The 12,645-nt window shown below is 40.3% G+C and overlaps 1 protein-coding gene and 1 non-coding gene across 2 annotated transcripts in view; one reads left to right on the top strand and one right to left on the bottom strand.

The window, feature by feature from the left end:
- Positions 1–12,645, bottom strand: part of Crppa (CDP-L-ribitol pyrophosphorylase A) — a 274,837-nt gene that overhangs the window by 7,776 nt on the left and 254,416 nt on the right. The window lies entirely within an intron of this gene.
- Positions 2,023–2,164, top strand: LOC115064462. The gene has a single exon (XR_003844312.1). It is a non-coding gene; the product is annotated as a small nucleolar RNA SNORA48 (small nucleolar RNA).

Here is a 12,645-nt window from a genome sequence, read left to right as displayed (position 1 = left end):
TTATTTGAATTTCTGGAGTCCAGCTTCTTGAACTCTTTGTATATATTGGATATTAGTCCTCTATCAGATTTAGGATTGGTAAAAATCCTTTCCCAACCTGTTGGTGGCCTTTTTGTCTTGTTGACAGTGTCTTTTGCCTTACAGACGCTTTCTAGCAAGCTTTCTAAAAATTAAGTGATTCTTTAAGTTGACCAGAGCTGAGGAACTGACAGCACCTTAGTAAACTCTTTGTATCTCTTTTCCAGTTGACCTTGATGTTTATACCCAGAAAAGCTCTCATTCCAAAATTAAATGGCAAAGAAGTGGCAGCAGCAAGCACAGACATGATTGATGCCAGTTGATACTATGTGTTCACAGCTCTGCACTTACTGTCCCTTTTAACTATGAGAAGGTGACTTTTGAAGAAACTATATCCTAAGTACTTGAAGGAGAAGATCTCTTTAAAATGTAGATTTAAAAATATTAACTCTTGTCATTGTAGCATGCAGATGCCATCACTAGAGGAAGTGTAATTAAGTTTATGTTCAGCTGTGAGAACCAAACAAGCAGGCTTGTAGAACTAAGTTTTAAAGAACAGCAGGAAGTCTATGATGTCATTCTTCTCCCAATCTTTACAGACAACATGTAAGGAAATTTTTGAGATACTCTTTTTCCATAAACATTGAAATGCAATGAATTTTACTGAGAACCATAAATTTAAAAATACCAATATATATTTAGACTTCAGATGTCTCAGGAGATTTAAAAGTTCCTCCATAAAAATATTGTATTGTCTAAGCAAATTCCAAATTCCTAACTCAACATTAAACTCAGCTTCCTGGAGCTATAAAACCACTCTGAAATTCAGATTGTTTATACTTTGATATTAATATCCTTCACCTTCACCAAACTTGCTTTGGTAAATACAGAACAAAAGTTATGCCTTACATTCCTAAAATCTGCAAATACCTTAAACAAACAAAAGTGTTAAAACCATATCTCTCTCTATATATGTGGCTATATATATTCATTTTCACTATGAATCATAAAATTGTCAAGTGGTGGACTTTATAAATCTTCAACCATCTTGTTACATTAATTTATATCATGAATATCATCACTAATATCAAATCAAAATTATTTGATGCTGGTTTTCTCTTTATATATTTTACAGATACAGGGTGGGGGGGGGGTGAGGGAGGAAGAAGTCTCATGGTGCCACACTGTCACCTAGTGGAAGTGAGAGTAAGTGTTCAGGGCAGGTCAAAGTGATCAGCCCTTGATGGTTTGAGGAAAGAAAAAAAAACAAAAACGGCTCTGTCAAAAAGAAAATCATTTTAACATGGTCATATGTTTTTATATGGTTTATTTTTATTGGTTTAATTGATAACCAATAACATGGTCTTACTGACCATGTTATTGGTGATTATTCAGAACAAAGAAAATTGAGAAATAGACAAAAACTAATTATTAAGGTCAAGAAAAGAAAGGAAGGAGAGAGAGAGAGAGAGAGAGAGAGAGAGAGAGAGAGAGAGAGAGAGAGAGAATATGAATCTCTTTTATTGGTTGAAAAAGAAACACACTCTCCCCAAGGTCTAGGTAATAAAATATATGGAAACTGTATTTGGAATCACACACAGGTTTTGTCTCCTTTATTTTCTGCCTAATGCAGAACTTTATGGTATAACTGATGCTCGATAAGTATTTGAAATGATATAACTATGAAAAAAGGAATAACCTGGGATTATTAAATATGAAATACAAAAGGATGTCTTATGAGGCAACACCAATACTTCACTGAATAGGAAAAAGAAAGAAGAGATAACCAAGGGGCTGACTAAGATTCTGTGAAATGTGCGACGTGAAAAGCCCTGATGAAGCTTCTCACACAGTTGTACCATATATATATATATATATATATATATATATATATATATATATATGATAATTCATAGTACCAATTTTAAAACACAATAAGGCTGAAAATGGTCTTTTATACAATGTCCTTTTTTGATTTAAAAAACAAACAAACAAACACTTTGACACCTCTGGTCATGGGCAGAGACACCTTCTTGTTGGTGGTGTTCTTATATCTGTTAGTGGCAGAGCAGATGGCAGTCCTTTGTCAGTCCTAGCTTGATGACTGGCTTGGAGGCCCAATCTGTTTTATGTCTAGGATACATAAAAATCAAATTAAACCAAATCAAATCTAGGCAGTGCACCTAAGAAGGAGGAAGACAGACAGATATCTGAGGTCTGCCATGCCACCTGGTGTTGCAGTGAAAGAAGCCTAAAGACCCGCCAGCCCTCTGCCCCATGGCAAGGATGGTCATAGATGCACAGAGCCCTGCCTACCACCACACAGTGCAGCATGGGAGGAGGAGGAAGACAGACAGAACTACAGACTGTCATAACACTCACAGACCTACCTTCTGGCACACATAACACACAGACCATAGGCACCCATGTAGCACAAATGGAAGATGTCACGGGGGGGGGGGGCACCATACACATGGCCAGCCTGCAGGGAGAGCCACCACAATGTGGAGGCTACGGTGGTTAGATGAGAGAGAAAGAGAAGTAGAGCAGTTTGAGCATTATGAAGAGAGATACTGGAGAGATGAGGATGGAGAGGAGTTGTAAGTGGCCTGTTGTAAGTGGACACCCTCACCACCTGGAACCTTGATGAGGTCCTAGCACGAGCTGCCACTGAGGGCCATGTCTGGGTCATAGCTCCACAAGGGTAAGAGTTGGTACAGATGTCCATGGACCATATTGCTAATAGAGAACATGGGGATGTCCCTGGTCAGGACTGCCTATGGGGACCACATGGATGTCAAGAGGCTATGCAGAACTGGCACCACCCCTCACTGGCTGCTATGCTCTGGAAAGCTGGTCCTATTTCTCACCTGTGGCAGCACTCCAAGAGAACCCACCCTGCATTTTGCCCAGGCAGCACAGCTGAGCTGTCCCAGATAGCAGCAGTAAAGGTGGGTGAGCTGGCTCTGAAGGCATGAGTGTGGGAAAGCTGACCCTGCCACTCATATGATGCCATGGCATGGCATGGGCACAGAAGAAATGCCCCCGCCCATCGCCACCTCCAATAGTCTCAAAATCTTCCCACAGGATCTTCAGTATAGGAGATCTAGCCTTGCCTGTCACCTGGACAGCAGCACTTGAGAAAGCAGGCCCTGTACCTCACCTAGAAGGCACAGCAGAATTGATCCTGGTGGTGGGAGAATATGTAAACCAGCAGCAAGGTTGAGAACAAGAGAAATCTGGTCTCATCACTCATGTGCTATGAGGTGGCATGGGTGCAGGGGACTACTGCCCACCCCAACCTTGCCTCTCACTGCTTGTGGCAGTTAGGAGAGCTGGCCCTGGTACCATGAGAGTGGGTAAACTGGCTCAGCACTTGGGAAAAGCACTTGGGAGAACGGTTCACAGAAGAGCTGTAGGAGAACAGTAGAGCTGCCTCTGGGAGAGACAGTGCAGAGATGCCAGCATCAAGGGTGAGATCCTGGAGAGAGCACTGGCCCTCCCTTCTCTATTGTGAAGTGGTATATGTGTGGACATAATACCCTCCCCCTTTGGCCCTTGTCACCTGCAGTAGTTGGTAGAGCTAACCCCCCTCAACCAGGGCATGAGAGGGGGAGAGCTGGTCCTGCCCCATCACTGGCCTATATCTCGCCTGAGCTACACGATGGAGAAATCTGATGGTGAAGGCAGCCTTGAAGGTATGAGAGTGGGAAAGCTGGCCCAGCCCCTCATAAGCTACTGTAATTGGCAGACTGAGCCCCATGGCTTGACTGGGAAACACAGTGGAACCCATTCTGGAGGCATGGGTGTGGATGAGCCATCTCAAGGGAATGAGAGTTGACCTTGCCTCCTGTTGATGGAGGGTGGCATTGGGTGGCCTAGTCAGAGCAGTGCTGGAGGGCTCGCCATGGCAGGGAAGCTAAGGGAGAGCTGGTGCACTGACCAACTCAGTTGCCACGAGGCCCAGATACAAGGCTCTCTGAGTTGGCCCATCCCAAAATCTATGTTATCTGAGAACAGTTGGGATGCATGAATGGGCCAGTTCTGATAATCTAAAGCTTCAGGATCTCCATGACACAGGACAACTGGGAGGAGGCCCCATGAGGATCCAATACTGATGGTGTCATAGAAGCTAGAGACTTTGAACCAAAACAATTACTCATTGCAATGAACATCTGTAAGTGAAGATGTACACTGTGACATATGACAGCTTCCATGGTGAGATGTTTTCTATGCTTTGGGGTGTGTGTGTGTGTGTGTGTGTGTGTGTGTGTGTGTGTTATTTGGTGGGGTTGCAAGGGTGACAGAAAGATGAGTAGGACTGGGATGCATGATGTACAAAACACAAGAAATCAATAAAAAGTCTAGAAAAAGAAATTTTGAACCTAAAAAAACTCACCCACAGTTACCAAGGCCTCTTATTTTTTTACTGTGACACCCTCCCCAGTCAGATCTCAAGCCCAGTCTATGTGCCCAGCACCATGTGCCCACACTGCTCTAACATGTCTTAGACAGCCACTTGGTTTTGCCTATAGATATGCTAGAGCTCACCAGAAAGTAATTACACTTCATGGAAACACAGGCTCATTAGCAGTTCATCTTCACATCCCAGAGTATTCCAAAGCAATCTGATGTGAACAACTAACAGACATTCTCACAGACTGATTTTGTGGGTGATGCCACAAAGGAATTTGGAATCCAATTTTGTGGCTGGGCCTGTGGGATTTCTCTTATCTTTCCCCAGAAAATGGCTTTCCCTTAGTTGTCTTTCTACCTCACATCCATTTTCAAAGACCCAACTATGACAGTTTCCTTCATGAAGTACTCTATGCATCAGCAAATTTTTCCCATGGTTTTACTCAAAATCTCTTGAAAGTATTCTTTATTGTTATTGTATTTACAAGTACGGTTTTCTTAGTTAAATTATAAGATGCTAAGGCATAACTCCAAGTTGTATTCTACACTTAAAGTACATACATTATACGTACTCTAGATAGACTCAAAGCTCAAAGTATTCTGTTTATTGTATGTACTCTGTAGTGTGCTAGTTATTAGATTACCCAATCTTCCAAAAATGATGCTTACAGAGGACTGCTAAGACAATTCTGATATAGCAGACTCTTTAGTTAAGTGATATATATCATGTTTGAAATAGCCTATAAACCATGTGCGACTTTGACAAAATGACATGCCACTGTCATGTACCAAATTCATCCTTGAGATCTGTGTGATGGTGTTACAAGGAGGGAAATGACAAGAAAAGTCTCATATTGTTTTAGTCCCATCTGCAGTTTTGAATTAGGCAACATTCATAGCCATCCTGGTGCACATGCAATCAGCAGGGCACAGGTTGGATACACCCACAACTGGATTTCATTGAACATCTGGAAAACATGTCAAAAACAAGGAGTTTGTGTTACATTTCCTCTCTTATGAGACAACACCTGCTCTGAGAATTACACATACTAGACAACAATAAAAACCTACTCTACCACATTCTATTAAATGCCAAGGGCCCATCAAATGAGAAGCACTGTTTTTTTTTTTTTTTTCCAATTTTTATTAGGTATTCATTTACATTTTAAATGCTATCCCCAAAGTCCCCTATATCCTCCACCCCGCTCCCTTACCCACCCACTCCTCCTTCTTGGCCCTGGTGTTCTCCTGTACTGGGGCATATAAAGTCTGCAAGACCAAGGGGCCTCTCTTCCCAATGATGGCCGATTAGGCCATCTTCTGCTACATATGCAGCTAGAGACACGACTCTGGGGGATGCTGGTTAGTTCATATTGTTGTCCCACCTATAGGGTTGCAGACCCCTTCAGCTCCTTGGGCACTTTCTCTAGCTCCTCCATTGGGGGCCCTGTGTTCCATCCGATAGCTGGCTGTGAGCATCCGCTTCTGTGTTTGCCAGGCACTGGCACAGCCTCACAAGAGAAAGCTATGTTTTATACAGAGTAGAAGCACCAGCAGGAAATCCACACCTTAGGTATTGTTTGGCAAAGAAAACAAATAGAAGGGGACTAGAGAGCCTGCTTAGTGTTTAAGAGTACTTGCTGCTTGGCCGAGGACCTGGGTTCAGTTGTCAGTACCCATGTGATGGGTCATAACTGTTTGTCACTTGAGTTTCGTGAGGTCCGATTTCATTTTCTGTTCTTCTCAGGCACCAAGCACACATGTTATATTCATACACATATGTAGGCAAAGTAACCATAAACATATAAAATAGAAATTCTAGAAATATCATCCAAGGACAGCAGAGATTAGCCTTATTCAGCTGCTGACTTCTCATCTAAAGATAAAGTGATAGATAATCAAAGAAATGGATTTTAGAGCATTTCTTTTTTATCGAAGTGAGAGCGAGATTTCTTTTTTCGATTATGTGTATGGTGTGAACCTGCAAGACTATACACGTGTATACTTATGTGTGCACAGGTATGCAGGAGCTCACAGAGGCTCGAAGAGGGTGTGGGATCCTCTAGGCCATATGCCACAATGGGAAGTACACCGGGATCACTATATGCTAAATGGCTGAGCCCTCTCTCCAACTCAGCAATAATTTCTATTGAAGGAGAAGTTCTAATAGACTCACTCTATCTGGTAGACTAATTCTCATAAGACTTAGCTTCAAATTTTTAATTCTGAACCTAACAAATAAAGAGAAGTAAGATTAAAAAAAATCAGTGCAATTCAGATAATGCCCTAGTAGGAACGATTGTGTGTAAATTTTGTTATTGTTTTCTTAATATTTCCAACAAAAGAAAAAATAAGAAAAGAAAAAACAAAACCTCTGGTTAAGAAGCATCAGAATCTCAAGTGTTTAATAGGGGGCAAGTAAAGTGTAAGGTTTCTCTATAAAATATGTTTATTATTGTCTTTAAAAATCAATCTTTCCAAGAAAAAACTAATAGTAATTAAAAAAAAATATACAAAGCTGTGAGCTACAGCCAGCCTGTAAAAAAAAAAAAAAAAAAAAAAAATCTGGTCTGATCTGGTCTGATCTGGTCTTGTCTGTCAGCTTTAGCCTGCAAAACTCATCTGGCAAAGGTGTTTTCCTCCATGGGAACAGAAGCAACTATTTCCCAAGGTCAGGGCTGGCACATGTGTTTCTTCCTGACCTGTTTCCCAGCAACAAGAGGATACAAAATGAACTGAGCACACAGGAAGTAGAAAACTTCATAGCACCACCGGTTACATATTTTCTTCTGAAATGATGCTCTGTACTGAAGCAAGGAAACTTGGTAGATATTATTTTCTTGGTAGAACTTATTTTCACTCTCAGAGCTATAAAGAGGATGCTTTAGCTAAAGATACAAAGAGATCCAATGTCAGCAAATATGTCATAGAAGCATTGAGTACATTGAGTTAAAAAAAAAAAAAAAAAAAAAAACTAGCTGCAATGTCCTGAGTAACATTGTTATAGAAGTTAACCTATGTCTTACATAACACAGGTTTGAAAACATTGGTATCTCAGAAAATAGTAACAGGGAAGTGGTGGGTTTTAGCTATGGAACAAGACATGGAAAGGAAACCAAGAGAGGACAACGGTTAAACAGTCATTATAAAGGTAGGGAAAGACAATGTGATTTGGGTTAAGTTCAGGATCAGCGGAAAGGGCTCATTTGATGAGATAGAAAATCAGGGGAAAGAAAAAGGAACACCAAGGGGAAGCCATGGGCTGATGATGATGCCTTCTCTCTTAACATAGCAAGGCAGCTATTTCCAGGAGAGAGCACTGTGTGTGAGCACAAAAGGATGCCAGTGTGAAACCTCAGGGATGAATACATGCTGGGAAACAGGAGGATCTGAGGCAAAGATTGTTACTGTAGCTGCTCCATCAACAAAGATGGAGTCAGGGTGCTGTCTCAGTGAACTCAGAAGGCATACCAGCTAGCCAAAGATATGCACTCACTGATAAGCGGATATTAGCCCAGAAACNTAGAATGCCTGAGATACATTTTGCAAAACACAAGAAAACCAAGAAGGATGACCATCGTGTGGATACTTCATTCCTCCTTAGAATAAGGAACAAAATACCCATGAAAGGATATTGATACAGAGACAAAATTTAGAGCTAAGATGAAAGGATGGACTATCCAGAGACTAGCCCATCCGGGGATCCATCCCATCATCAGCCACCAAACCCAGATACTATTGCACATGCCAGCAAGATTCTGCTGAAGGGACCCTGATATAGCAGCCTCTTGTGAGGCTATGCCAGTGCCTGGCAAACACAGAAGTGGATGCTCACAGTCATCTATTGGATGGAACACAGGGCCCCCAAGGGAGGAGCTAGAGAAAGTACCCAAGGAGCTGAAGGGGGCTGCAGCCCTGTGGGTGGAACAACAATATGAACTAACCAGTACCCCCTGAGCTCGTGTCTGTAGCTGCATATGTAGCAGAAGATGGCCTAATCGGCCATCATTGGGAAGAGAGGCCCCTTGGTCTTGCAAACTTTATGTGACCCAGCACAGGGAAATGCCAGGTCCAAGAAGTGGGAGTGGGTGGGTAGGAGAGCAGGGGCGGGGGGGGAGGGTATAGGGAACTTTCGGGATAGCATTTGAAATGTAAATAAAGAAAATATCTAATAAAAAAAATCACAGGAAAAAAAAGAAAGAAAAGAAAACGCTTAGCAGTCCCTTCATCAATGATGAGGTAAACTCAGGAGAGAGCAGAAAGGAAATCCTCTGACTGATTTGATGGTTATGTTGCAGAAGCCCACTTAATCTACTTTTGAAGATATGGTAAGATAGATATGTGTTAGGGTTTTCTATTGCTTGGTTTTGATTTGTGCAAATTAATCATGCAGTCAGATAAATAGGTGAATGTATGAATGTGTTCATAATTACAAATTACAAATAAAACAATAGACCAATTAAGCATCAAAGTAAATTTACATTGAAATTTACAGATATAAAATAAAAATTAAACTGTACACTACATTTAAATAATTGAAATTCAAAAATAGGCAACGCTTTCAAACATGCCTATAACCGAAACATCTCAAGCATGTTCAGACTTGAAACAACACTGACACATTTAAAACTCTGTGGGATTTAAGTAAAAATATCTTTAAAAAATAGATCACGCAATAAATTAGATACAGCTGAAGAGAGAATTATTCAAATAGGAGTTGAGGACATTATGCAAAAGAAAATCAGAGAAAACAACAAAGTTGAGACTAAGAGCAGCAATAAGGGACTCAATACACGAAGTATTCAAATATACATTTAATAAGACCCATGCAAAGGAATAACAGATATAAAGGGAAGTGATTTTTAAAGACTTATTGCTGAAATTATTCTATAGATTCACGAACAGATGAACACTGGGTTTTATAACCCAGTGAATCTTGGGGTAGAAAAAATGAAAGTAAACAATCATACAAATAAATATTGTGGAAACATTGGGGCAGTAAATGTGAGGAAAGCTTTAAATTAGCTAGTCAGAACACACACACACAGATCAACAATTGTAATGACAGCCATTTTTGTCACTTCAACAATTGTGGCAGGAATAAAATGACAATTTATTTCAAGTTATAAAACAAACGTGAAAACTAACTTTCTCTCCTAAAGCCACCAAACTATATACAAATGCTACTTTTGAAAAATTATAATAAAACTCAATCTCGTCAGCTGAGCAAAATATATTTATTACACTAAAGAGTCATAGGAGGGGTGTAGATAGGGCTGGAGAGATGGTTCAATGGTTAAGAGCACTGGCTTCTCTCCTAAAGGACCTAGGTTCAGTTTCCATCACCCACAAGGCAGCTTACAGCTATCAGTGACTATAGTTCCAGGGGCAAAACACTAGTGTCCATAAAAATAAATATATTATCTAAATTTAAAAAGAGTCACATACAAGAAAGCAGATCTCAGAATAAAACTCTAGGAGGTAAGAAGATATGTAAAATAAAGTAATAATCTTAAAATAAGTACATGAATATAAAATAGCAAACATTTTCCAGGAAATAATTATAATAACAGGTAAATATATAAGAAATTAAAATTTAAAAATCACAGTATTGGATTAAAAATGTCACTTAAAAAGTGGGAGATGATAGTGAAATAAAATGCATCAAAAAGGATGACATGAGGAGGAACCCCTGGCTCCAGATACATATGTAGCAGAGGATGGCCTTATCTGACATCAATGGGAGGCAAAGCCCTTGGTTCTATGGAAGCTTGGTGCTCCAGGTTAGGGGGATGCTAGAGTGGTGAGACAGGAGTGGATGAGTGGGTGGAGGAGCACCCTCACAGAGACAAAGGGGAGGGGGAGAGAGCATGAGATGGAGGGCTGTGGAGTGGTAACCAGGAAGGGGGATATCATTTGAAATCTAAATGAATAAAATGATTAATACAAAAAAAGGGTGACATGAATGAAGGCTAATTAAAATACTAATTTTAAACATTCATATAAATATGGAGAATAAATCTCAAAATGTCAGGAGGTAAGATGAGAATCTTCTTAATCAGAAGAGATTTAGTAAAGGGGCAAAGAACCACGAAGGCCACCCTCTAGGTTTGCTAAAGCCAGTAGCAGTGGTCTCAGTATTTTCTCCTAAAACCAGGAGAAGATCAAAAAGATCAAATGAACCTGGGCCTCCTGAATACAAAATATGATGATGTGAAAATCCTGAATGTCAAAATGACTTAATTAAAGGAAAAAGAAAACGAGGGGGCACCAAACTGTAAAAAGTCGTTATGCCACCAGAGAAGAAAGAGACAACTGAAGGGTGGAGGCTGATCTAAAGTTAACAACCGAAAAAAAGCCCAATAGAGATGAGAGAGGACATCACCTGCATAAAGGGGAGGGGCATAAAACAGCGCTTGCTTGATTTGACTGACAGCCTTCCCCTGGAACAGAGAGTGCAGAGAGGGGCAGGAAATGTTTTTGCAGCTGGGTACTGACAAGAAGCTAGAGCAGAAAAGCTAGGGTCCAGAGAACAAAGAGAATTAAGTAACTGGAAAACATACAACTCCTTCCACTAACTTCACCCAGGACCACGTGTTTAAAGCCATTTGGTTGTGCTGCTGTAACAGAAGAGGGCAGCATTGATTTAGGTAAACAAGGCCAGCCCACATGAAGGACAAGGGCTTGTAACCTATAGTTGTCACACAACAGAGAAATTGTTCGACCAACTCTATTAACCAATTTCCGTCCAGGAAATTAAAGATAAAGTAGGAGACTGTGTGTGATAAGGGAGTAAACTGAAGAAAGCCACAGATAAAATAACCCAGTTTGGAAAAGAGTATTTTGAGTCTGTGCTCCGTGAGATGGACAAAAGTGTTCTACTGGGGTTATTAAACGTGTTTCTCCAGAGGCATGGTGAACAGTTTTGAGGTTACACTACTGTATATCCTAGATAGAATGATAAAACAACAACAACAACAACAACATAAAACCATAATTGGAGTTGAAGGTTACATATAAAAGCAGGAAGCCCATACAGGATCCTCAGATTGCTGGAGAGTAAGACAATAGAGTGGGTCCATTCTACTTAGAATATGAACACATTCATAGAAGTGGCATAGATGGATGTGTCCTTGTGTATATCAGGATACATAATTTCCAATTTCTTCCCACTTAAGCAGACTGCAAACAAGGACATACCCTTGGGCCCTAATCATGGCTTCTAAATACTAGTTTCTAAAGAAGCTGATGGATCCACGGGTGCACAACCCACATTAACAACAACAACAACAACAACAACAAAAACAACAACAACAACAAAAAAAAAAAACAAAGTAGACAGCTATAAGTCCACTCAGAAGCAGGAAAGCAGAGAGGAAGACTTGGAAGAGAATGGGGCACATAGGCAAACACATGGTATAGAAGACAGTTCTTCTTCACTGCAGAGTCCCAACATTCGATAAGCAACACTATATGTTTCCATGAAGAAATATCAATGTGTCTTAAAATTAGTGTGCAAAGGATGATTGAGAATTGGGATATCTACATAGCCTCAAGTAATTGTCTATAAAATAAAATAATTATAATTATATATTCTAAAGGTATATATATATATATATCATATATATATATATGATATATATGAATATATATCACCTAAATCTCCTGATCTAAGTTAACATTAATAATGAGAACTTGACATGATACAATGAGATAGATAAAATATAGCTCCGGGATATTCTTGTTGAAAATGAACATACTGAGGTCATAGATGAGGAGACAGTTCAGAAACTATCCTTCGGTTGCCATGATAAAATACTAACCAAATCCAACTTGGGGGAGGGCAGGATTAATTTACTTTAAAGTTCCACATCACAGTTCATTGTCAAGGAAAACCTGGGGAGGAGCATAAACTGGAAGCTGAGAATTGAGGCAGAGGCTCACAGACAAATGCACTGTAAGTAGCTTTCTCAGCTACCTTCCCTAGACAGCTCACCAAGGGTGGCCATGCCCACCGTGGGCTAGGCACGGTATTAATTAGCAATCAAGACAATGCTCCCACAGATTTGCCCACAAGCAAATTGAGTGGGCTTATTCTCCTCTGTGGAGAGCCCTGCATCCCAGGTGTCTTCAGTTTATGTCACATGGCAAGGGGTGGGGGGAGGACTAACCAGCACCGAAGTCTAACTGACAATTTTTTTTTTTTTTTTT

This window comes from Mus pahari, chromosome 7 (genome assembly GCF_900095145.1).
Source record: "Mus pahari chromosome 7, PAHARI_EIJ_v1.1, whole genome shotgun sequence".
NCBI lineage: Eukaryota > Metazoa > Chordata > Mammalia > Rodentia > Muridae > Mus > Mus pahari.
This window is presented reverse-complemented; position numbering and strand designations above follow the sequence as displayed.